The following is a 24,718-nucleotide window of genomic DNA, read 5'->3' as shown; positions in this document are numbered from 1 at the left end:
TCATTGCCAGAAAATACTGCTAAATAGATCTGTTCACCGAAACTTCATTTCATATGATGACAATGGTCTTGGTGCATTATTAGTTTCAATGGATGATTGAGAGCCGTTTCATAATTCTGGGGAATCATATGAAAATGAAAACCCTGTAATCACAATCAAAGCGAAAGAACTAATCATAAATGCCACCATTTGATGAAATTTTCCGAATATAATCATAGTTTCTTACGATGGTCGAAGATCTTGATTGTTGCTAATTAATTCTCAACCAACCCCAGCAACAACATGGTGGTCGCACTCACCAGTGGAACCTTCAAATCCATAATTGTTTAAGTCAATTTTCTATTCAGTGCTCACCAAAATCACAAAATCTACATTTGGAAAATTGAAGTCAGTAAAAACCCGGTCTAGCAATTAATCAAATTCGTGGGACAGAGCATTCAAATTATGACAAACATATGTCGAACCTGTGGCATATTACAACCATTCTATGTTGCCGGCGACAAAGGCCAAGGAATCAAGAACTTGAGATACAATGGTATTTCAGTTCCTCCTTTTTGTGTAGATTCATTTAAAAGGCAATGCTTAATTTCCAATATTGCAAAAGGAAAATGTGTCCTGCTTCACCTTCTCGTTCTCCTAACTGTACCCACCAAAGAGCTTACTCCTCGGATAAAACATCGCCACGAGTTTACATCGCCACAACCACTAAAGGCTAGCTTGACGTCCCTCAACGCAGAGTACCCAAATATGTTATCGTCTTCGTCCTGCAAGTTTGCTAATATTAGAAATTAGGGGGCCTATACTCAACCACAAAAGCTAGCTCAAGAGTTGAGGATCAAGAAACCCTTGCTGAAAGTGCAAAAAACGAACGGATCAATCGCTGGTTTCCACGCCGGAATCTTGATTTCTCGATCGGCGAAGAAAGAAATAGGCAAATGATCAAGAATCTTCTCAGAAATCGTTTCATCTATGGTAGAATCAAAGCACGCAGAGGAAAGAGGAACTGGAGAATGCAAGATAGAATCCTCATGTTCAACCTTCACGAATGATTCTTGCACCATGAGAGAATCAGAAGCCATGACCATCGAATCAGAGAACGATGAAGGAGAAGATGAAACTACAGCAATGTCTCCAAAATCAGTGACCAAATCAGAGAAATTGAAGGAAGATAATCTCACAGTGGTGTTGCGGCGGCGACGCTTGAAGCCACGACGAGCAGGTCGAAGGAAGCGCTCGTAACTCGGAGACGGCGGTGGCGGAAGTGGCGGTGAGCTCCATTTATTAGAGTTGAGGTTTGCACAACCCTTATAAAGGCTATCTATGCTCTATCTCTAGCCAATGTGACACTTCTAACACACCCCCTCACGTCCAGGACTGAACAACCTGGAACGTGGAATCAACAACAACAGGTGCCTCAAATATGGGAAGTCTCCTCAACAAACAACAAATGGATCTAGGATAAGCTCTAATACCATATTAGAAATTAGGGGGCCTATACTCAACCATTTGTGCAAACCTCAACTCTCGAGCTAGCTTTTGTGGTTGAGTATCGGCCCCCTAATTTCTAATATGGTATCAGAGCCTATCCTAGATCCATTTGTTGTTTATTGTGGAGACTTCCCATATTTGGGGCACCTGTTGTTCTTGATCCCATGTTCCAGGTTGTTCAGTCCTGGACGTGAGGGGGTGTGTTAGAAGTCCCACATTGGCTAGAGATAGAGCATAAATAGCCTTTATAAGGGTTGTGCAAACCTTAACTCTTGAGCTAGCTTTTGTGGTTGAATATAGGCCCCCTAATTTCTAATAGCTAATGGGTACGTGTTTGATTTAGTTTTCAGCAACAATTTTGTCTTCCATTAAAAAAGCTTGTTGCTTTCTACTCGGCATGTGTTTAATATTTTATTATTCAATTGAATACGCAAGTATGTATTTTTCTTCACTCTTCACAGATCTCGGTTGGAACTTTATTCAACTTTGCAACCTTTTATCTAGGCAAAGTAAATAAGTTTTTCTGTTTTCTACCTCAGCATGTGTTTAATCTATTGTTATTTAATTTAGGGTTAGATACGTTTTTGGTCCCTGAACTTTAGCTGAGATTTAGTTTTCGTCCCGTATCAGCGTAACTTCCAGCGTTTGATTTTCATTCAATCCCCACTGGAGGGGTGGCGCTGACTGTTGTGCTTGTGTCATATCTAGACCTATGTGGCAGTGCCATATCAATTAATGAGTGACATGGCACTATACCCGCATATAAAAAGGCTTGAGTAGTTAAGAGATTAAAGAATAAAGGCTTAAAAAAGAAAGAATGAGATTTATATACAAGGTGGGGTTTCGGATCCGATAAGAGATGGAATGGATAGGTCTGAGTAGGGTACCATAGTATCTATCCCTACTCGCGTTTTTAGAAATTACACTACATAAAATCGCGAAATTTATGGCAGTTTTATAAAAACGCCATTTTGAATGTAAACTACGGTGGTTTTCCTGACATGATTTAGAAAATATTATGGCGGCTTTGTTGTAAAAATGGCGGTTTAAACCCTGGTTTTTCTTCAATTGTTAGTGATGTGCTCCCCACGGCCTTCAAAATAAACGCGCGAGACTCCCCTGTCGAAATTTCACTATTATTTCGAATCGTTATCGCATTCTTTAACTCTCATTCTGCTTCTTTTCTCCCTAATCACTATAGATTTCTAGGGTTTTTAGTTTCTGAGGTTGAGGTTGAGATTCAGATTTTGTATGCACTCACACATGCACAGATTGTAGGGCTTTTTGCTAACTTCATGGTTTCTGTATCAACGATCTGCGTCGAGCTAGCTCGAGCATGAATGGGTAACTGTTGTTTCTCTGCTTTGGTTAAATGCACATTGCCTACTACAATTGCGTGCTATGGTTTCTCTTTTCCTGTTAATTTTTATACGAGCATAAGAGGAAACAACTTTTGTGGAATTTTGGTCGTTGCTAGGTGAATTTTAGTTCTGCCTTTCGAAATTAATGTTCCCTACTCTAGTTGGATTTTAAGGTTGCTTGCAATATGTTGACGCCACTCCTGTTGTAGTGCTTCGTCACCGCCAGGGGCGAATCCACCGCCTGGCCTGCTAGGGCAGTTGCCCGACCTCCATGACCAAAAAAAATTTATTGCTTAGGGCGAGGGGCCCTTTTTGGGGAAAAAAATAAGGAAAAACTGGGCAAAAAAAAAGGACTAGAGAAAGAGAAAGAGGGGCAGAGGACGTGATGGAATCGGGACAGACCAAAACGGCAGCAACAGGAACAGATTGCGAGTGACGACGGCGGCGTGGCGGCGCGGGAGCTAGAGAGCACGGCCAAGATCCTCTTCAGCCGAGCAACCACTACCACCACACCTGTTTTGACTGACGGCTGTCTTGTTGAGGATAATAAAAACTGATAGAGGGTAAATGAAAGGGTAAATAAATTAGGGTTTGGCATTTGGGTTTTTTCTTAAAAGAGTTTTGGGCCTTCGTTTGTTTTTTTTAAGTGGGCTGTATGGTTTCTTTTGAAACATTTTAAAAAATAAATGAAGTTGAAAAAAAAGGTAAATGATAAAAGTAAAAAAACAGACCTAGGTAAATATTTTTAAACTAGTGAAGAAACCAACCACTGGTTTCGTTAGTTTTTTTTTAAGAAAAAAAGTAACTAATATTTAGTTCATATATATTGTAAAAATTTTGGCCATATGTATTCATGTTGTATGTTTCAATATTTAAAAAAAAAACTTACTGTTATTCTATTAGAAAAAAATAAGTGAATGTTTTAAATTATGTTTGGTAGCATGTTTAAAGATCAAATAATTAGTATAGATTATGATTACTATTTTACAAAGTATATTAAAAATATTAGAGTGATATAAATAGTTATTTTTTAATATATTATATATGTTGTTAAAAATAATATTTTAGTTATCATCGATTCGAGTATGTCAATGTTTCGAATAATTATTATCCATACTACTATTTATTCAAGTAAAAAAAATTCACGATAATAGTCACTGCAACAGACTATTTACGTCGCTATACCGCAACATCTGCAACCACGATCGCAATTTAAAAACATGGGTGAGACACTAGGTGTGGGCAGTTAGGCTCAGGCTTAATCTTGCCCGGGCTCCACAAAATTCCTGGTTCCGCTACTGGTCACCGCCGCAACCGTTATCCTAGTGTTTGTCCAGTGATTTAAAATGATGTAAGCTCATGCTAATGGATGACAATTTATGCACATTTTCTAATCTTCTTTGTTGATTTTACATGCTCATTGTTCCTGTTGATATATTTGTGTCTAGCTCCTCTTAGATCACTGGTTGTCAATGTTTTGATCTGATGATTCAGAAGTGTCCTACTACTCAGGCAGATGCACGTCTAGAGTTTTGGGGGCATTTGCCCCCACTATATTTTACCAAAACATGACTAAAGTAGAATATAAGACTAGTATAAGATTGATATTATGCCCCCACGGTATAGATTAGAGTATTTAATTTTCCCATTGTCTTTTACTTTCTCTCATTTCTCTGCACTCATCAATTATAGATTTTAACTAGAGTATATGGATGACAAATTCAATTTACACACTGAACATTGGATAATAGGTGATTTACTATATTATTGAGGTGTGTTAGACTGTTAGTTACATTTACATTAACACCTCTTTTTATAAGACTCTTATTTATTTGTTGAGATATATATAAGTTCAACTAAATTGAAAGCATGACTCACAATTTTAGTGAATCTCATATAAATTTCAATAAATAAATAATGAAATGCTAAAAAGTGAGTGTTAATAAAATGAAGATACTGGGATTAACAAGTTATAGAGTGCCTGAGTGTAGTGCTAATCTTTTAAGATTCTGAATTTTTGAAGTTTCATTTTCTTATTCTATTGATCTGAATCCTTTGGCATGGCAGGGCTACTGGTGTTGCATTGGGATGGTCTGCTTCCCTTTTCTCCTTTTACATTTGCCACTACATTACAGCAAGGATACAAAAGTGAAATTAAATGCAAATAGAGATTGATATAACAGGTTCTGTCAGAGATTAAATGCAAATCTTACTGAACATACAAAATGTTTTCTTGTTCAAATTTGACATAACAGGTTCTGTATGAGATTGCAGTTTATTTTCTATGAAAAAGTGGATTTGGTGGTATGCTAGAACAAAGACATTTCTCTTGAGATATAAACTCAGAACATAATGCACAAAGGATTCTGTTTACCAGTGCCACTATGTTCTACCATAGCCTGTTTTAGGTGTGTTTTATATCATTTAGTTTACCATCACCTATGCTTATAATTCTGTTTTCCAGGTGTAGCATGTGAGTTGTAACATCAGAAGGTGTATGGAAGTAGAGAAATAGATGTTAATCTAGGCAGAGAATAGCTACTTCAACCTATTATTGTTGATGATGATGTTGTGTTGGAAAGGGACAACGGAGAAGGAGTTTCTACTTCTAGTGTTTCTTCTAGCTTTGCTGGGGTGGCACCGCCACTGTAAATCTGCTAGCTTTCCCCAATAAGAAGAAAGCTAGCAGATTGTGCAGCTTCAACAAAGCTGGTACGTATCTATTGTAATGAGAACCTATGTCCTTAATTTACAAATTTTTCACGTGTCTTTGAAATAGTTTAATTTGATTATTGTTTTTTACCATAGGTGGTTGAAGCTTTAAGATTTTGCTGAAGTAAAGCACAACTCTTTATATTTCTTTGATATTGAGAAGCATGAAACTGGCTTGCATTCAGCAAGTGTTTGATTGGCTCTTCATCCATGGAGATTTTATTCTAGTCTCATATGTTAATTGCTCATAGTGTTACAGGATGCTAGTTTCTTTTGATACTGATGCTGCATCTTTAGTGCACTTGTGCAAGTAAACGCTTATTCTTATTGTGTGTGTGTCTTCATTGACTTGGTTATTTCTCAGCATTTCATTGTAAAGTCTCTGTATTGTTGCTTCTTGGATTGGGTTCATGAAAACAGGTATGAGGCAGAAGAGTATGTCTGTCACACAAGCCATCATAAATAGTTAAATACTATCACTTATTGGTCTACTTTCTTTTTTCAAAGATGTCAAGGTCTGTAAAAACTAAAATGGAATGAGTGCCTAGGAAACATCATTGTTGAGCTCTACACCTTCCAATCTGAATCTCATTAGGTGTCTAACTTGTTTTTACCTGTTCATTACTAAAGCAAAGCATGTTTTGGTAAGCTTTACATGTCAAAGGTGATGGGGTTCTATATGGCCACTTATAATTATCTGTTTGTATTTTTAGTGTTGTAACTTACTCTGTGCTGATTTTATGAACTCAAGCAAGCATATGAGCTTCTTCACAAATCTGAGTTTGTAGAGCAAAATTCTGGTGCATGTTTGTATTAGTAGCTCTATTCTTTTTATTAAAATAGTAGTTCACTGGTAACTGTTCCTCCGCTTATAAGAAGCTGAATGCCTGTTTTATTGAGCAATGGACTGACATCTTGGTAATTCATGTGTCATCTTGCTTTACTGATGACCAGAGAGGTGATTATCTGATCTTGAAATTTGTTTCATTGCAGCTCATATCAGTTGCTGGAATCTCTTCCACTTCTAAATGTAAGATTTTTTATACCCACAATCAATTTGAGATTATCTTAATTACTTCTCTAGGATAATATTCTCACTGGTACTCTGCCTAAATTTCTCACAATCACTTATAGAAGAAGAGAGTCTTGCAGTTGATTTCATCTCATTCTCTGCTTCATTTTCATTCACCTCATGGAAGATTGCTTCACGATTACTCACTCAGAAGATTGGATGGAAGACATTTTCATTTAGAAGGTTAGTATAATTAGAGCTGATCATTTAGTATCAATCATGGGAGCAAACGATTGTAATTCTCATGCTCTATCTAGATCAACTTCTCCTTGATCATATCATGCCTTTTCCAAGCCTCAGTACTGCCTTCCTTCCCCGGTATTTTCTCCTTAAACGTCTGCCTCTCCGGTTGGGTGTTTCCATCCCTAGTGTCCTTGCTTGTGATATTGTCGTTCTTCCCATGCGCACCGTCGTCGTTCATCATTTCTCTTCTACTTTTTCTTTCACTTACTGTTTACATGATTGTATGTAAAGCGATAATAAGAAAGGGATTCAGTCTCGAAGTAAAAGAAATCATAACGACCTAGCAGAAAACAGGTCACTTAAGAGTAAAAGAAACAAAAAAAATTCCAACCCTACAAAGTATAAACATACGACAAACAACCTTACGAAGAAAAAACAAAAATCAACTACGTCCAAAAGAGCAGGAACCAAAAAGCGAAACAGAAGAGCCAAAGCCGATCACATGTCCCACAACCAAAGCCAAAATAACCTCAATGCTCAAGGCGGCCACATCTCCTTCAATTCTTTTTCAAGGCCATGAAGCCTCCACATCATTTATGTCAAACTTGACCCCACAAACATCAAGTCACGTCTTCTTAGCCAGTGTAAAAGTAACCACCACCAAATAGGGCACTACTTGGAGCCGGAGCAGGAGAAACCAATGATATGGCCACACTAGAAACAAAACCGCCATAATCAACCGCAAACAAATTCTCACAGATGGTCGTGGTCATCGAAGGGGCTTTATAATAAGTGGTCAATTTGTAACCATATCCTCGACCATGAGTTAGCATATATGACTGTTGTTAGTTAGACCGAATTATTGTCGGTCTTTGAGCCAAGCGAATTGTGTTGGCTTAGAGTCGGTTAAATCAACGCTAAGGTTAGAGTCTGCTAAACTAACGCATACTAGAGCCAACCACATAGACCAACACCAAAATAGCTTCAAGCTATTCATTGTCAACCTCAACACGACTCTAAATCAGTTGCAATGTCGGCTTTTGCCTACTTTGCACTGGCTATTGACCAGAGCTAATTAGCGTTTTATTAACCAGAGCTAATTAGCGTTTTTCTTTTCGTGACAATGAGATATGTTCCATTCACATATGAAAAGATCGAGCTCCCACCCTCATGATTAAGGGAACAAATGAACAACGATCACGACAAAAAAAATCATGCTTGAAAAAAGAAACCCCAATTTGGGTATAAAAAGCCAGTACACATATGTAAGCAAACTCATAAAATCCACAATTCTAATAATACTGCAGAAAAATCCGCATAATTTTTTGTTACAATTCTGACAGTAGAAGCAGTTTTGTATCAAATTCGCATTACTTTAAAAAGTAATTTAGAAGTTAAATATGCATTGTTTGTTAAAACTTTGAAGAAAAATAGAATACTCTGTTACATCGGGCATTAGTGTTAGAATATAATATAAAACCATTAAAGTGACCTTTACCCAACAGCTTAAACTTTTGGGATTAAGTGATTATTTGACATGGTATCAGAGCCTCTATGGCCGAAACTCGAGAGGTCTAGAGTTCGATCCTTGCTCCCCTCACTTTCTAATTAAAAAAGTGAAATTTAATTAAGCACATGGTAGGTAGGTCTGTGCAGTTATCCACGCTTCAAGCCCAAAGGGCTCTTGCGTGAGGGGGCGTGTTAGAATATAATATAAAACCATTAAAGTGACACTTACCCAACAACTTAAGCTTTTGGGATTAATTGGTTATTTGACAATTAGAACATTGTGTTATATACTTACATCCACCCCCACAACCATTGATATTCTATTAAAAGGTGGAAATTATGCCCTATCATATAATTCAAACATTGGAAAGAACATCTTGCAACTTAGAAACAGAGGACTGAATTGAAGAAAATATAAAAACTAACTAAAAATAAAAATACTTTATTCTTTACGACCTATTGAATTAATGCAATTTCTTCGTTGTACAAATTCTTCTTACAATTCAACAAGGATAAAACAAGCAATACCAGGTGGCTGAGTATTCACACCCATTAAAAACTTTTTGACTCCTCTGCGAAATCTGTTCATTGTTTTTCTTGTACTCTGCCTGGTGTAGTCCGAAGTTTGTCAAATCATTGTGGCAGCTTTTTCCGACAACTTTCGCAAGTTTGATACAACAATCAATGCTAACTGTGTGATTTCCAATGAACACAGCTGTGAAAATATCATTACCACAACTTTGATCTAACTTGCTTGCACAGTTACTCAAATACTTATCATATGATATCGATAATTGTTTTGATTCATCAATATATGAAGATCCTTTTTTGAATAGTAGAGCGGAACCAATCATAAATACCAACATTAGACAGAAATTGCGGAATGTATCCATAGTTAGATGCTACAAGATCTTGATTGTTGGTAATTAGAAAGCTTTAATTTGATGGTGGATTTGAAATGGTTAGTAAAGCTATATTTATAGTTTAAATTTATAGCTTCAGTTGCATGAATTGGTTTCCACTATCTGTTACAAATTAGTAATAAAGGCACTAAATTAATTAATGTTCATAAACTTACCTAACGTAAGTTCTTCATTTAGTTCACATGCTAACGTTTCTATCCTATCTTTCAGTGTGCATAAAATTGCAAAGGCTTAAATAAGTTTTTCGTCCTGTCGTCCATAACCTTTACCATAGTTTAGTTTTCGTCCCTCGCCGGAGTAAAGGTGGGTTTTAGTCCTAACCTTTGTCAAAATGTTTTGTTTTGGTCCCTCCGGAGTTCTGGATCAACGCCGGAGCTCCGGTGGCTCATGTGGCATGACCACGTGGGATTAATGAGTCCAAGTGTTATTTTTTTAATTAAAAAAATTAAATTTTAAAAAAGAAATATCAATAAAAATAATCGTAAAAAATAAAATCATTAGATCTGAAAATATCACGTCATCTTCATCTCCCCATTCATCCTTAATCCTCCCCCTTCATCCATTTTCTCTTATAACTCCAAATTAAATAATAAAACCCACCTTCAAAGCCCCAATTTCAATCTGTTCATCTTCAAACTCCATTTCATCACAGATTTTGGGTCGAATTTTTCAAGCAAAAGGAAAGGCTTCAAGTCTCCACCATCTCTTCTTCTCTGTTCTGCTCTTTGATTTTCTGGGTTTTTGGTGAAGCTCGATGGCCATACAACATCCCATATGAAGGATTTCATTGCTACCCTGTCTTGACATGAAGGTGAAACTCGCGGCATCTTGTACAGGAGCTTATGGGAGGGTTTTCTCTTCTTAATGGGTTTTTAGGGTAAATGGGAATGGTGGTTGTAACACCCCTAATTTTATACACTATAAAATGCATACATTTAAAATAATGTGTAAAAAGAAATAATTATATTTGTGTTAAAATACTTAAGTACTAAAAATCGAGTGGACAAACAGTTTATTTTAATTTTTTTTTTCTTTCTTTGAAAATAACATAATTAAATATCTTTCAAATTAAATACCATTCTTTAAATCATTGTTATCACTTGCTTTTCTTGGCCCTTCGACCACTTTTGCATATTTCCAACTGCGGCTTAGAGCTCTATCCGAATGCAAGGGCGTCCCCCTGCCTAGGAACCTGTGTTCCAGGAACTATGCAACTAGATCACCTCAACTGTTGGAGGATCATTTCACTTAAAGTGTTTTAATTAAACATTTCATACTTATGTCTTAACACCCAGGATTTTCCTTTCAACTGGATCCGACCTTTGAGTATCCAGGTTTGCCCTGCAGTGCTGTTCTTAACATAACATTCGGGATTTGCCTATACTAGTCGTCTTAAAGGTCACCAGGTTTGCCCCGCAATGTTACATGATCTCTTAAATGGTATCATATAAGTCAAATTAGGAAAATACAAAGTTTAAAATATGAAACTAAAACAATGGAGAAATCGTCTATGACCATTTTCATTTCAGGTAAAATAATTAAATAGTAATAAACTTAACTTTTAAGTAATCAGAGAGAGGCGGCAGAACCGACCATTTCAAGGCAAAGGAATATAATAACAATTTATATTCACTAACAAAGTTAAATAAAAATCAATATCATAAACATAAACTTAATAAACTTAATATTAAAAGAGAATAAATAGATCAAAATAGTAATTATAAAGTAGACAAAGTTAAATAAAATTAACGTGGATAAAGGAGAGTATATGTAATCATAAAATTAAAGTTCAATATACATAATTAAAACTGGTTAGACATACTTATAAAAATATAGAGTAGATTTAATTAAAAAGGAGTAGATATAGTTATCACCTCTATTTATTTCTTTACTCCTCCTATTTCCTTTGTCTCGTTCTCTTCCTTGTTCTCTCACACACAAACTCTCACTCTCATTTTACTAATTCTTAATCACCTAATAAATGTATTCTTCTCTAATCCTTACTTCCTAGTTTCTCTCTGCCACTCAACTCACTCTTTCTTTCAATTCTAAGCTCTTGTGAATGCCACCTTCCCATTAGCCTATTTATAGCCCAGGTAAGTCGGTGCATTTGCACCAAGTTTTATTTTTATATTTATATTTAACCAAAGATCTTTTGTAAAGTTAGAGATATTTACCTTGATTAATTATTTTCTATTGTTGTTTCTCACCACGTGGCTTGTGTTTGCTTCCAAAAGGTCAAGATTTTTGTTCTGTGAAACATCTTATGCCACCACGTGGCCTTTGGATGAAGATAATTCATATTATTGTAATTAAATATATATATATATACATTTTATTTAATATTATTTTAATATAGATATTTTAATCTTTGTATTTTTTTTTGAGAATATGATTTTATCTTTTAAGAATTCTAAGATAATTCAAAAAAGAACTCTTACTATTCATATTAGTTAATTATTATTAAGTATAATTTTTAATAAAAACTTCACAAGACCGACAATATAATTATTTATATTAATTTACACTTATTTAAATTTAAGGTTGAGCAAATTCTTTTGAAGGTTAAGTGATAGTAATTTATATTTATAAACTATGCTAAAAATTGGGATGTTACATTTCTCCCTCCCTAAAATAAAATTTCATCCCCCAAATTTACATACTTTAGAGAAATGTCATTCAAATAGTTTCAATCTTAGAGTTATCTATGTCTTAACTGCTAAAAGAAGTTTACTCTTACATAAATTTTCTCATGATATGTTCATGCTTCTAATGCCCAATAGTCCAATACTTAGTTCTTCTAGAATTCCTCCTACTTGGTATTTCCTTAGCTTGTTATTGCTAGTCCTCCTTTCACTTTTCCTTCATTTCTAGAACAGTTTGACTTAACATAATACAGAGCCTTATTATCCAAAATCCATGAGATAAGAGTTCTTGGTAGTCTACCTATAACTATAAACTCAACTATGATTTGCTAAAAATTGATAAGCATTTGATCTTAATCCTCTACTTATTTGGTCTAAATTTTTAGTCTAACTCTACGAAGGGAATTTCTAATATCTTATATATGTATACTGCTCTCTCTATATCCAAAAGAAGTTCAAAATCTATCATATATGCTGACATGAAAATCATAACACTTAATATTTCTATTTAGAAATAGAATCTCTAAACTTTTAATTAGACCTAAAAAATTCTCTCAATACAGCACGTCCTTTAATTTTAACTAAACTTAATCCATAATTTGTATAAAGTTTTGCTCCTAGGAAGTAGACCTCTCAAATTTCCATGAAGAAATAAATCCTCAAACTTAAAATGTTTGACTAAATATGGAACTTAGAGATTTTTAACTGCTCGACATCATATTTAATTTAAAACCTAAAGTTGCTAGCTTGATCCACTTAACTCCCCACAACCAGCACTCTTATTACTAAACTTTCTTATGATAGTCAATAGATATATTCTCCTCTCACAAAACATCATTTCCTTTCATCAAATGCTAAAATCATAAATCCTAACTTTAAAACATGTGGAGTAATTTTCCTACTCAATCAAGACTAAATTGGTATGAGTTTGGGAATAGTTCTAGACATCTCATCTAAAGTATCTATTCTTAATTTTAAGACTTGTCATGATCTGTAATACTCTTATGATGGTCAACCTCCAAACCTTAGAAATACCCTTCTTAAGATCCTTGAAAACTTATTTAGTCTACTGTTTAAATTCACCTATCAATATTGATAGAAGAATTCTTATAAGTGCATAATGTCAAACATTCACCTATATTTGATACCGCTAGTCTACCTATAAGAAAATTGATTCTTGTCATAAAAATGAGGAGAGTCACTAGAAGGTCTGATTAGTTTATAGGGTCATACTCAAGCCGTGAATAACCTATCTTCACACTCATTATTCCTCAGAGAATTTATTGTAACTATATCTCACCCCCAAGACTTGTTGCCACCTAATTAGATCCCCAAATTGTTATCCATGTCAATCTCTATAATATGGATTTATAGAGATTCCAATATTCACATCCTATAATTAACTTACTTCTAATCCTCAAACACTACCAAGTTCCAAGAGTGCGCTAATAATTACAAATGAGACTTTCACCAATTAAGATATTAGGGCCAACACCATAGACACTACCAATTCCTCAAACATTATCTCCATCGTTCTCAAACCTCAAATCACTGCCCTAAACTATTTTTTTTCCTTCACTACAATCAAGCCTTATCATGAAACACTCTTCCATAATGGTAATAATCACCACCTTATACTTCACTAACTTTACCACCCATGCATCAGTCTACCTCCATTGCATGAAACTACGCTCAAACTAAGAATTACGAGTAATCCAACTATCATTAATCAGACAATCACTATGAATCTAAATCGTTGTCACTATCATCCTAAGAACACCAAATCCTATCCCTAAACTCCATTGTCAAACCCTTATTTCAGTCAAGAAACTCCAAGTCCAACCTCTACTACTTAAAGTAAGTCATACATGCAAATTGATAAAAAAATTGTACAACTATTTTTTTTCTTTCTTTCTTAACATCCCTGACCTCCACAAAAGTCTTACTAGATTCAATCCTATATCTACTTGAGCCACACATATCATTCCTTTTTTCATTGTTATCCTCTTCTCTCTACTGTGAAACTCTTTTTCACTCAGTCAAATCTAGCACAATAGAAATTTTAGAACATACTACTCAATTATTTACTCGAGATTTCTCTTGTTGTGTATTCTTATCTAAATTATCAATCCACACGTCTACCCTAATTTCTAACTCAACCAGCTTCTCCAAACATCTAAATTGGAACTACCTTTCTGCACTAAAACTGACATTCTTACCTGAATCATCAAACTCAATCTTAGCTCTAAGCCTCTGCTAAACCTAGCCAACATCACCCACATTAGATCTTATTTAAGCTCACCAACATCTGTCACAATGAACTTATTTTTTCATCGTCTCTCAATCTTTTATTTTCCCCTTCTTTACACTATAATGTCTCTAGAACGTCATTTAGGGAGTGTATGGAGGAATAAACTTTTTAGTTATATATATATATATTTTTTTTTGACGCAAACAAAACCTATCGAGATGGAGTTGCGGTTGACTTACATTGCTTCTTGTTATCTATAATCAGTTTATTCACAACTTTTAATGTCTCTAACTATAATTAGAAATTAACTATATCCTTAGTTAGCTAGAGCATAGACTAGCTTAGTTACTTATATATGCTTTTGATATCTATATAAATAGGTTTTGGTACATTATAGTAATCACTTTCCATAACATGCAGATTTCATCTTCAACCTTTCTCTCTCGTTCTCTAGCATATCACTATTCAAGGATCAATGGGTTCTTAAACTTCAATACTTCTTTCTCTATATCTATAAATGTGTGTTATATTTTTCAAACACAATAAGAAAATTATAACAATTGAATAGACATAAGGATAAAAATATAACACAAGGTAAATACATAAATATCTTAATTAACTAAGACCTGACATTAGCCAATGAGGTGGCCAGTCTCATTAACTCTTGTCAAGTAACTCAGAGACATTTCAGATTTATAAGACCTAGGAACTCACTAGACACCTATGTCGGATCATGTTAGACTCAATGTGCCTACGATATGCATACTAAGACTCAAAGTCCAATTGGACCGAACCAGGCTCTGATACCATAATGTAACACCCCTAATTTTATACACTATAAAATGCATACATTTAAAATAATGTGTAAAAAGAAATAATTATATTTGTGTTAAAATACTTAAGTACTAAAAATCGAGTGGACAAACAGTTTATTTTAATTTTTTTTTTCTTTCTTTGAAAATAAGATAATTAAATATCTTTCAAATTAAAGACCATTCTTTAAATCATTGTTATCACTTGCTTTTCTTGGCCCTTCGACCACTTTTGCATATTCCCAACTGCGGCTTAGAGCTCTATCCGAATGCAAGGGCGTCCCCCTGCCTAGGAACCTGTGTTCCAGGAACTATGCAACTAGATCACCTCAACTGTTGGAGGATCATTTCACTTAAAGTGTTTTAATTAAACATTTCATACTTATGTCTTAACACCCAGGATTTGCCTTTCAACTGGATCCGACCTTTGAGTATCCAGGTTTGCCCTGCAGTGTTGTTCTTAACATAACATTCGGGATTTGCCTATACTGGTCGTCTTAAAGGTCACCAGGTTTGCCCCGCAATGTTACATGATCTCTTAAATGGTATCATATAAGTCAAATTAGGAAAATACAAAGTTTAAAATATGAAACTAAAACAACGGAGAAATCGTCTATGACCATTTTCATTTCAGGTAAAATAATTAAATAGTAATAAACTTAACTTTTAAGTAATCAGAGAGAGGCGGCAGAACCGACCATTTCAAGGCAAAGGAATATAATAACAATTTATATTCACTAACAAAGTTAAATAAAAATCAATATCATAAACATAAACTTAATAAACTTAATATTAAAAGAGAATAAATAGATCAAAATAGTAATTATAAAGTAGACAAAGTTAAATAAAATTAACGTGGATAAAGGAGAGTATATGTAATCATAAAATTAAAGTTCAATATACATAATTAAAACTGGTTAGACATACTTATAAAAATATAGAGTAGATTTAATTAAAAAGGAGTAGATATAGTTATCACCTCTATTTATTTCTTTACTCCTCCTATTTCCTTTGTCTCGTTCTCTTCCTTGTTCTCTCACACACAAACTCTCACTCTCATTTTACTAATTCTTAATCACCTAATAAATGTATTCTTCTCTAATCCTTACTTCCTAGTTTCTCTCTGCCACTCAACTCACTCTTTCTTTCAATTCTAAGCTCTTGTGAATGCCACCTTCCCATTAGCCTATTTATAGCCCAGGTAAGTCGGTGCATTTGCACCATGTTTTATTTTTATCTTTATATTTAACCAAAGATCTTTTGTAAAGTTAGTGATATTTACCTTGATTAATTATTTTCTATTGTTGTTTCTCACCACGTGGCTGGTGTTTGCTTCCAAAGGGTCAAGATTTTTGTTCTGTGAAACATCTTATGCCACCACGTGGCCTTTGGATGAAGATAATTCATATTATTGTAATTAAAAATATTTTAACTATAGATACTTTGGTAAGAAAATCACTAAAAACAATCCACGTGGCCTCTCTTTTTATAATTGTAAAATTAATGTCTTTCTTAATGGTAAACATATATATATATATACATTTTATTTAATATTATTTTAATATAGATATTTTAATCTTTGTATTTTTTTTTTTGAGAATATGATTTTATCTTTTAAGAATTCTAAGATAATTCAAAAAAGAACTCTTACTATTTCATATTAGTTAATTATTATTAAGTATAATTTTTAATAAAAACTTCACAAGACCGACAATATAATTATTTATATTAATTTACACTTATTTAAATTTAAGGTTGAGCAAATTCTTTTGAAGGTTAAGTGATAGTAATTTATATTTATAAACTATGCTAAAAATTGGGATGTTACAGTGGTGGTGGCTATGGGGTTTCACAGGGTCTCAAACCCAGATCAAACCAGATCTACTTTCACAAGGTCTCAAACCCAGATCGAGAGGGAGAAGGTGATGGTTACGGTGGTTGTTGAAGAAGGGAAGTTGGTTACGGTGATGATCTGAATGTTCTGAAATATTTTCAATTTTTATTCTTTGCTGTTGAGAAGGGTTGTGGTTTGTGGTACTCTTGACTCACGTAAAGAAGAACTTATCTCAATCTCACCTCCGCAGAAGACTTTGACAATGGTGTGGTCTCTTAGAGACTTGAAACTCAAGATCTCTGTAATCCTTTGCAGCTCTGTTTCGCTGGGCAGAAATGGCAGGATTAACGCCATTGCTTGGACGTGACTGGGTATTGTATTTGTTGGGCTTTTTAATAGCAAAGTGTTGAACTTATTTTTAATTACTGAGTTAATTTGTTTTTTTTTAATTTAAAAAAATAAAAAAAAAATCCACATGGTCTCATTAATCCCATGTGCCATTGCCACATGGGTCACCGGAGCTCCGGCGTTGACCCAGAACTCCGGAGGGACTAAAACCAAACCTTTTGACAAAGGTTAGGGACTAAAACTCACCTTTGCTCCGGCGAGGGACGAAAACCAAACATACGATAAAGGTTAGGGACGAAAAACTTATTTAAGCCAATTGCAAATATGACGTTTTAAATATTAATTGGTAATATCCTAAGAACAAAAATATTAGTGAAAAGCTTATTTGGTCCCTGAAGTTGTGAGCGTCGGTCACTTTCGTCCCCCTATTTAGGAAATAGGTTAGAAAGTCCCTAAAGTTGTAAAACGTGAATCCCATTGGTCCTTCGCATCTTGTTCCATAAATCTATGTTTATGTATGTCTCATGTATCACGTTAAGGGTCTCATATGGGTGTCAATTTAGTTCATAAAGTTGTGAATTTACGCTCAGATTAGCCCATGTGTTGAAAAATCCCTTAGTTGTTTTAAATCTTCAAACAATAATAACTCATAATTATTTAATTAACTATGATAGTCTCAAATATAAATCACACTATGATCCACAAACTTTGTAACTCTCAAAAATATGAATCTCGTGCTTTATACTCTTACCTTATCTATTAGTACGTCGTACCTGTGGTCCTTAATATAAGAATGAAATAAGGGATGCACATTGTTCTTTTTTATAAGAACCATATTGAACTTTGTACCATATTTAATATTTTGTACCATATTTAATATTTTTTCCCAATATTTCCCCTGTTCAATCTTGAATATGTTAATGTTTCACATTAAATATAATGTCACTCATTTTCACTTTTTCTACTCTCAAGACTTACACTTTTCTATGGCTAAGAACAATTTTGAAAATTCAACAGTATTTAAGAATAAATTTAGTGCAATTAACTAAACTAACCAACTTTTTTTTTTTTTAGAAAGATGAGATATATATATATATATATATATATATAAATAATAGATAAAGAATAGTCCTCCAAAAACATGAGAGAGTCAGCCCAAGACGGTCTCCTTCAGACCTCCTAATGTCCGACTACTCTCTGTGATCCCCATGACAGAGAACCACACAAAAAGTAATATGTCGGGGACCTACCCTGCCCCAAATATAGACTCGACTAGTCAGAGCTATAACAATAACACCTAACCTTGAAAGACTCTATAAACCCATACCCTATACTTCTACCACCGACCCTCATCTGATTATGCATTCCGTCCGGGTCCTAGCTGAATGGTTTAGTAGTAGTCGTTACGCTCCTGGTCCTCCCCGAGGGATGAATCATCTCGAACTAGCTGTCGAACGTCTGGCAACAGGCCGACCGCCCAAACACAAACATACAACCAAAGCCAAGGCGCTAGGGTCAACTTACGAAATATAGTAAATATACAAACGACATGTGATGAGGGGTATATATATATATATATATATATATATATATATATATATATATGTTTTTATATAATCCTAGCATGTTACCGGCTCTAACAATAATTCAGTAAGCAATAACACACGATTCCAGTTGGGGTGCATGTATGTTTGAAATGCAATTTAATGATCCGGATAAGTCAATAGGGATGGGCACCATCGAGTCAGTTACCACTGGCCTAGTGTGTAACCTTTTCCGCTCGGGCGTCACTTACAAACCCATGCATAGTCGGGTCAATTCTAGCCACCCTAGGTTGAACCATTTCCGCCCGCTATGTCGAAGATGCACTCTAGGTGTCTTCGAAGAAGGCCGGTCTTGCGACCGTCCCAACCTTCGTGAAGCCGACCGAAGCCGTCCCAACTTCACCGAGGCCCGATCTTTCGACCGTCCCAAGCCCCGAATGTATGCATGATGTGACATGGTTAGCCAAACATCGAATCGACCTCGCACGTGTGTGTTTAATTATAAAACCCAAACTTATCACCCAAATGATTAATGTCGACCCGACGGCATAAACCCAATGAAAGAGTACAAGAGTACTCGACGACCTCCTCTCGTCACTGTGGATCACTTCGTGGCTTCCACCAATTCCCAGTAGCTTCAAGACTTGTCGACATTTCCCCGTCTTTCGCAATCATTTCTCCACTTAAGTTCCCTATGGTTTTATTCATAAAAATGTTTCAAGTTGAATTAAACAAGTTATGAGTTTCTTTCTCAAAAGTTAAGTTCCCTAAGGTCTCTAGTCCCAATTTCTTAACATTCTAAATTTGCCAAAATCCCCCCAAATGTAATCCCCCGGGGAAAGTCTAAGTGTTCCAATAGGCTTAATCTCAAACCTCGGGTTTGAACTTGTCTAGGGTTGTTCATTCAACCTGAAATAATACAAGTAGGACGTTCCATGATTCCACACTCCGTAGTCGCGACAAAGCGCACAGTTCAATAACAATATCAATATAACAATAATTCAGTGCGGAAATCATAAGACGGAAACCAGTAAACGGTCGAAGCCTCTAAGAAAACGGAGACACACGTCTCATATAAGTTTACTCGGCCGAAGCCTCCAGAAAACATTTTCCATTTCAAGGCGTAAATAATATTCAGTGCAATATTCAATATCAAGCAATATTCAAGTCGAATTTATCGACGCCTACAATACAATAGCTAGTAAGTAAGTTGCCCTAACCTCGAGTTGCTCCAGCCTCGCGGTGTAGGTTTTCCTCACAATCTAGCTTTGTGCCACCCCAAGTTCCCTCAACTGAACCTTGGAGTAAACAAAGCAAAAATCAATTCAAACTCGAACAATTCGATCATAACAAAGTTAACTAACGATAGACAAAGCGTTTGAAGCTTCGGAGTACAAAAATCGAGCACGAGAGGACGAGTTATCGTGAAAACGAAATTCTCCCCCCCCCCCCAAACATTCTCTCGTCCACTCCTTGAAAAAAGGGGTTCCGGCGCTTTTTCTTCGATCTAATTTAATTCCTAGGTAGTTTTAGGGTAAAACTAGGGCAAGGAAATTGTTGGAAAAATTTTAGAACGACCGGGTCGAATTACGACTAGTTAGGGGCACTTTGGTCCAAAATTAAAGCTCAAAAACTCAAAGTTAAAACTTCGGAAAATAAATTTGATGGGGTCGTTCACAACGACATTTATAGCAACTAATCCTAAGGGCACTAAGTCGGATTGTGGCTTTTCGAAGATAAAGTTTCAATATGTGCGTAAATGGGTTTCGATCGAAATCGGCGCGCATCGGCGAGTGATTTAGCTTGTTGGGCAACTATAGAAGGTAGTTCAAAAGAAAAATCGGGAAAATCAAACAATTTTACGAAAAGCTCGAAACTTTGAGCTCAGAAAGAGATAAAGAAACGCGATAAAAAGATTGATCAGAGGTAAGAAGTAAGTAGATTACCTCTGTGCCGTGAAGTAGAGACAAACTGCTCGAAAATCCGTCAAGAAACGAAGAAAATCTCTCCTCTCCCTCTCCTCTTCTCACTTGCGGCCTCAATGGGGAAAAGTGGTGAGTTTTGTGATTTTTTTTCTATTTATAAGAGAGTGAAATCGCGGGAAAATGAATATTTTGCGATTCTGATTTTTGCAGCACGTTCATCTGTGAATTTTAAGTGAGATTCTGGCGACAAAATTCCAGAACTCAAAACAAGTCTCTTGAATTTGAAGAAAACGATCCAAAAGCGGTGTGAGTTAAATTGCCCCGAAAAACTACTTTTTGCTGTGAAAGTCGGATGACAAAACTTCGTTCTGAATAAAGGTTGGAATTGTCGAAAGAAAACTAGCAACGCGGATGGAAACTTCGTCAGAAGCTCCGAATAGAAAAAGTCTTCATTCAGCGTTTGAATTTAGAGTTTTTAGAGAAAAGAATTTAGCGTCGTCGGACTTCCGAGAAGTGAAACCTAACGTGCGTACAGTCCAGAGTTCCGAAATGAAACACCGGTCGAGGGAAAAATAAAGAGAACTTCTTATTTTTCCAAGGATTTATAATTTCGCTTAAACAATGCTTTAAGAGCGGAATTAGCCTATTCTGGACACTCTCGCCATAAGGCGGTTGAGCAGACGACTCGTGCTAACTCCTAAAACGTCTATGGTACTATCCTCAACCAATTCCTGAACTTTCTTCTTCATTAAACTTTCCCAAACAGCAAACTCATGTCACGCTTACACCGATCCTACGCGTGAGTCGGAAAATAATTATTTAATCCAGTTCTGAAATTTGGGTCTTACAATACTTCCCTCCAAAAAGAAAGTTTCGTCCTCGAAACTTAGGGTTCCGTGAAAAGTTCGGGGTACTGTTCCTTGATCTTGTCTTCTAACTCCCATGTAGCATCACCCGTGTCGTTGTTCCATATTACCTTCACTAAAGCAATCTGCTTTCCTCTCAGCTGTTTCACTCTTCTATCCCCAATGCTGACCGGCGGTGTCTCAAAAGTCAAATCATCTTTCAGCTCAATGTTGTCTGGCTCGATTACATGTGTCAGGTCTGGAATGTATTTCATCAACTGCGACACGTGAAAAACATCATGAATGTTGGAAAGAAACGGTGGTAGCGCGATCTGATACGCAACTGGCCCAACACGACGAGTGATCTGGTAAGGTCCAATGAATTTTGGTGTGAGCTTCCTCGACTTAATAGCCCGGCTAACTCCGGTAGTCTGAGTAACTAGTAAAAACACATGGTCGCCCTCTTCAAACTCTAGGGTCCTACGCCGCTGATCGGCATAACTCTTCTGTCTGCTCTGCGAAGCTTTCATCTTTTCTCTGATCTGTTTAACCTTCTCAGTCGTCTGTTGCAGAAGTTCCGGCCCAATCAATAAACTCTCTCCATCTTGATACCAACACAAAGGTGTCCTACACTTTCGACCATACAAAGCCTCATATGGTGTCATACCAATGCTCGCATGAAAACTGTTGTTGTAGGTTAATTCGATCAATGGCAGAAGATCATCCCAGCTTCCTTTGTTGTCCAACACACAAGCACGCAGTAGATCCTCTAACGACTGAATAGTTCTCTCTGTCTGCCCGTCAGTTTGTGGATGATACGCCGAACTCAATCTCAGTTTGGTTCCTAACGCCTCATGAAGAGCTCCCCAAAAGAACGAAGTAAACTTCGTATCTCGGTCAGAAACAATACTTGTCGGTACTCCGTGTAGTCGAACAATCTTGGCCACATAAATCTCAGCCAACTTCTCCACGTTATAGATAGTTCTCACTGGTAGAAAATGTGCAAACTTGGTCAGATGGTCCACAATTACCCAAATCGAATCATATCTCTTCTGTGTCCTTGGCAAAGCCACCACGAAATCCATGGAGATGCTATCCCATTTCCATTCTGGCACGCCTAGACTCTGTAGCATACCAGCAGGCCTCTGATGTTCTACCTTCGCCTTCTGACAAGTCAAACATGCAGCTACATACTCGGCCACTTGTTTCTTCATTCCCGGCCACCAGAAATTCAGTTTCAAGTCTTGGTACATCTTTGTCATTCTAGGATGAATGCTCCACTTGCTGTTGTGTCCTTCATCCATGATTAGCCTTCTTAATTCTGGGTTGTTGGGTACACATACTCTATCTTTGCATCGTAGGATGTTGTCAGCTCCTACCCTGAACTCCGGGTCTTTCCCTTGCGTCACCAAGTTTCTCTTCTCTAGCATAAGCACATCTTGCAATTGTTGCTCTCTAATCTCTTCCATCAATCCACTGGCGATTCTAATCATGTCGAACTTCAGCTTTCCCTCAGACGGTGTCACACCCAAACTCATATCTCGAAATTGCTCCAGCAACTCCAGCTCTCTAACCATCATTAACGAGACATGCATCTTCCTACTCAAAGCATCAGCAACTACATTTGCCTTCCCAGGGTGATATTGCAGTGAAAAATCATAGTCCTTGATGAACTCCATCCATCGTCGTTGTCTCATGTTCAGCTCCTTCTGATCAAACAAGTATTTTAGACTCTTGTGATCGCTAAATATCGTGAAAGTACAACCATAGAGGTAATACCTCCAGATTTTAAGCGAAAACACAAAAGAAGCTAACTCCAAATCGTGCGTCGGGTAGTTCTTCTCATGAGTCTTCAGCTGTCTCGAAGCATAAGCCACCACTTTCCGATGTTGCATCAGTACACATCCCAAGCCGTGATGTGAAGCATCACAGTAGACTTCATAAGGTTCCTCCGGTTGTGGCAAAATAAGCACAGGTGACATCGTCAAACGTTCCTTCATGGTCTGAAAACTCGTCTCACACGCTTCTATCCATGCAAAAGGTTGATCCTTTCTCGTAAGTTGAGTCAAAGGTCCAACAATCTTGGCAAAACCTTCAATGAAACGTCTATAATATCCAGCTAAGCCCACAAAACTTCTGATTTCTGTCACTGTCTTCGGTTGTTCCCAAGCTAAAACAGTCTCCACCTTTGCTGGATCCACAATTATGCCTTCCTTTGAGATAACATGGCCTAAGAATTTGACTTCCTCAATCCAAAACTCACACTTGGAAGGGTTCGCATACAGCTTTTTCTCCCGCAACACTTGTAAAACTTGATGCAGATGTCCCTCATGCACCTTAGCGTCCTTCGAATAGATTAGGATATCGTCGATAAACACCACCACAAACCGATCCAAGAACTAATGAAAGGTACGGTTCATGTAGTCCATGAAAACAGCAGGTGCATTCGTCACTCCAAACGACATCACTAGGTACATGTAGTGTCCGTAGCGAGTTCTGAAAGCAGTCTTCGGTACATCCTCAGTCTTCACTCTGATCTGATAATAGCCTGATTTCAAATCTATCTTGGAAAACACGGCAGCCCCTCGAAGTTGATCCATCAAATCATTTATCCTTGGCAACGGGTATCTGTTCTTGACCGTCGCCTTGTTGTGCTGTCGATAGTCCACACACAATCTAGATTTTCCGTCTTTCTTCTTGACCAAAAGCACTGGCGCTCCCCACGGTGAGATACTTGGTCGAATGAATCCTTTCGCCGAAAGATCCTCCAACTGAGACTTCAACTCCACTAGCTCTGCCGGTGCCATACGGTAAGGTGCGATCGAAATCGGTCCGGTTCCAGGTACAATGTCGATCACAAACTCCACGTCGCGTACTGGCAGTGGTCCAGGTACATCTCCAGAACAACATCAGTAAAAACTCAAATCACTGAATACCATGCATATCTGAGTCTCTCCTACTCTCTAGATTCTGACGTCTCCGATTCGGAACTAAACGCCCTAATATCATGTGTATAGTATCCATAAGGAATTTCCCTAAGATCCTAGCTTCCTTATCGACGCATCGGTAAAACAACTTCCTAGCTCAGCGTGCTATTCTAGACCTCGTGTAACTTCTATAGTTAAATCACGAGCAACTTCGAATAAGATCCTAGTAGGGATAATAATCATAAGGTCAAAGTTAAGTAGTAAACACAAGTTAGGCGCGTCGCACTCGCTTCGAAGATAAAGGAGTAAGTTATTCTAGAATAAGAGAACAGTTAAAAT

Source organism: Lotus japonicus, chromosome 3 (assembly GCF_012489685.1).
Source record: "Lotus japonicus ecotype B-129 chromosome 3, LjGifu_v1.2".
NCBI classification, from domain to species: Eukaryota; Viridiplantae; Streptophyta; class Magnoliopsida; order Fabales; family Fabaceae; genus Lotus; species Lotus japonicus.
This window is presented reverse-complemented; position numbering follows the sequence as displayed.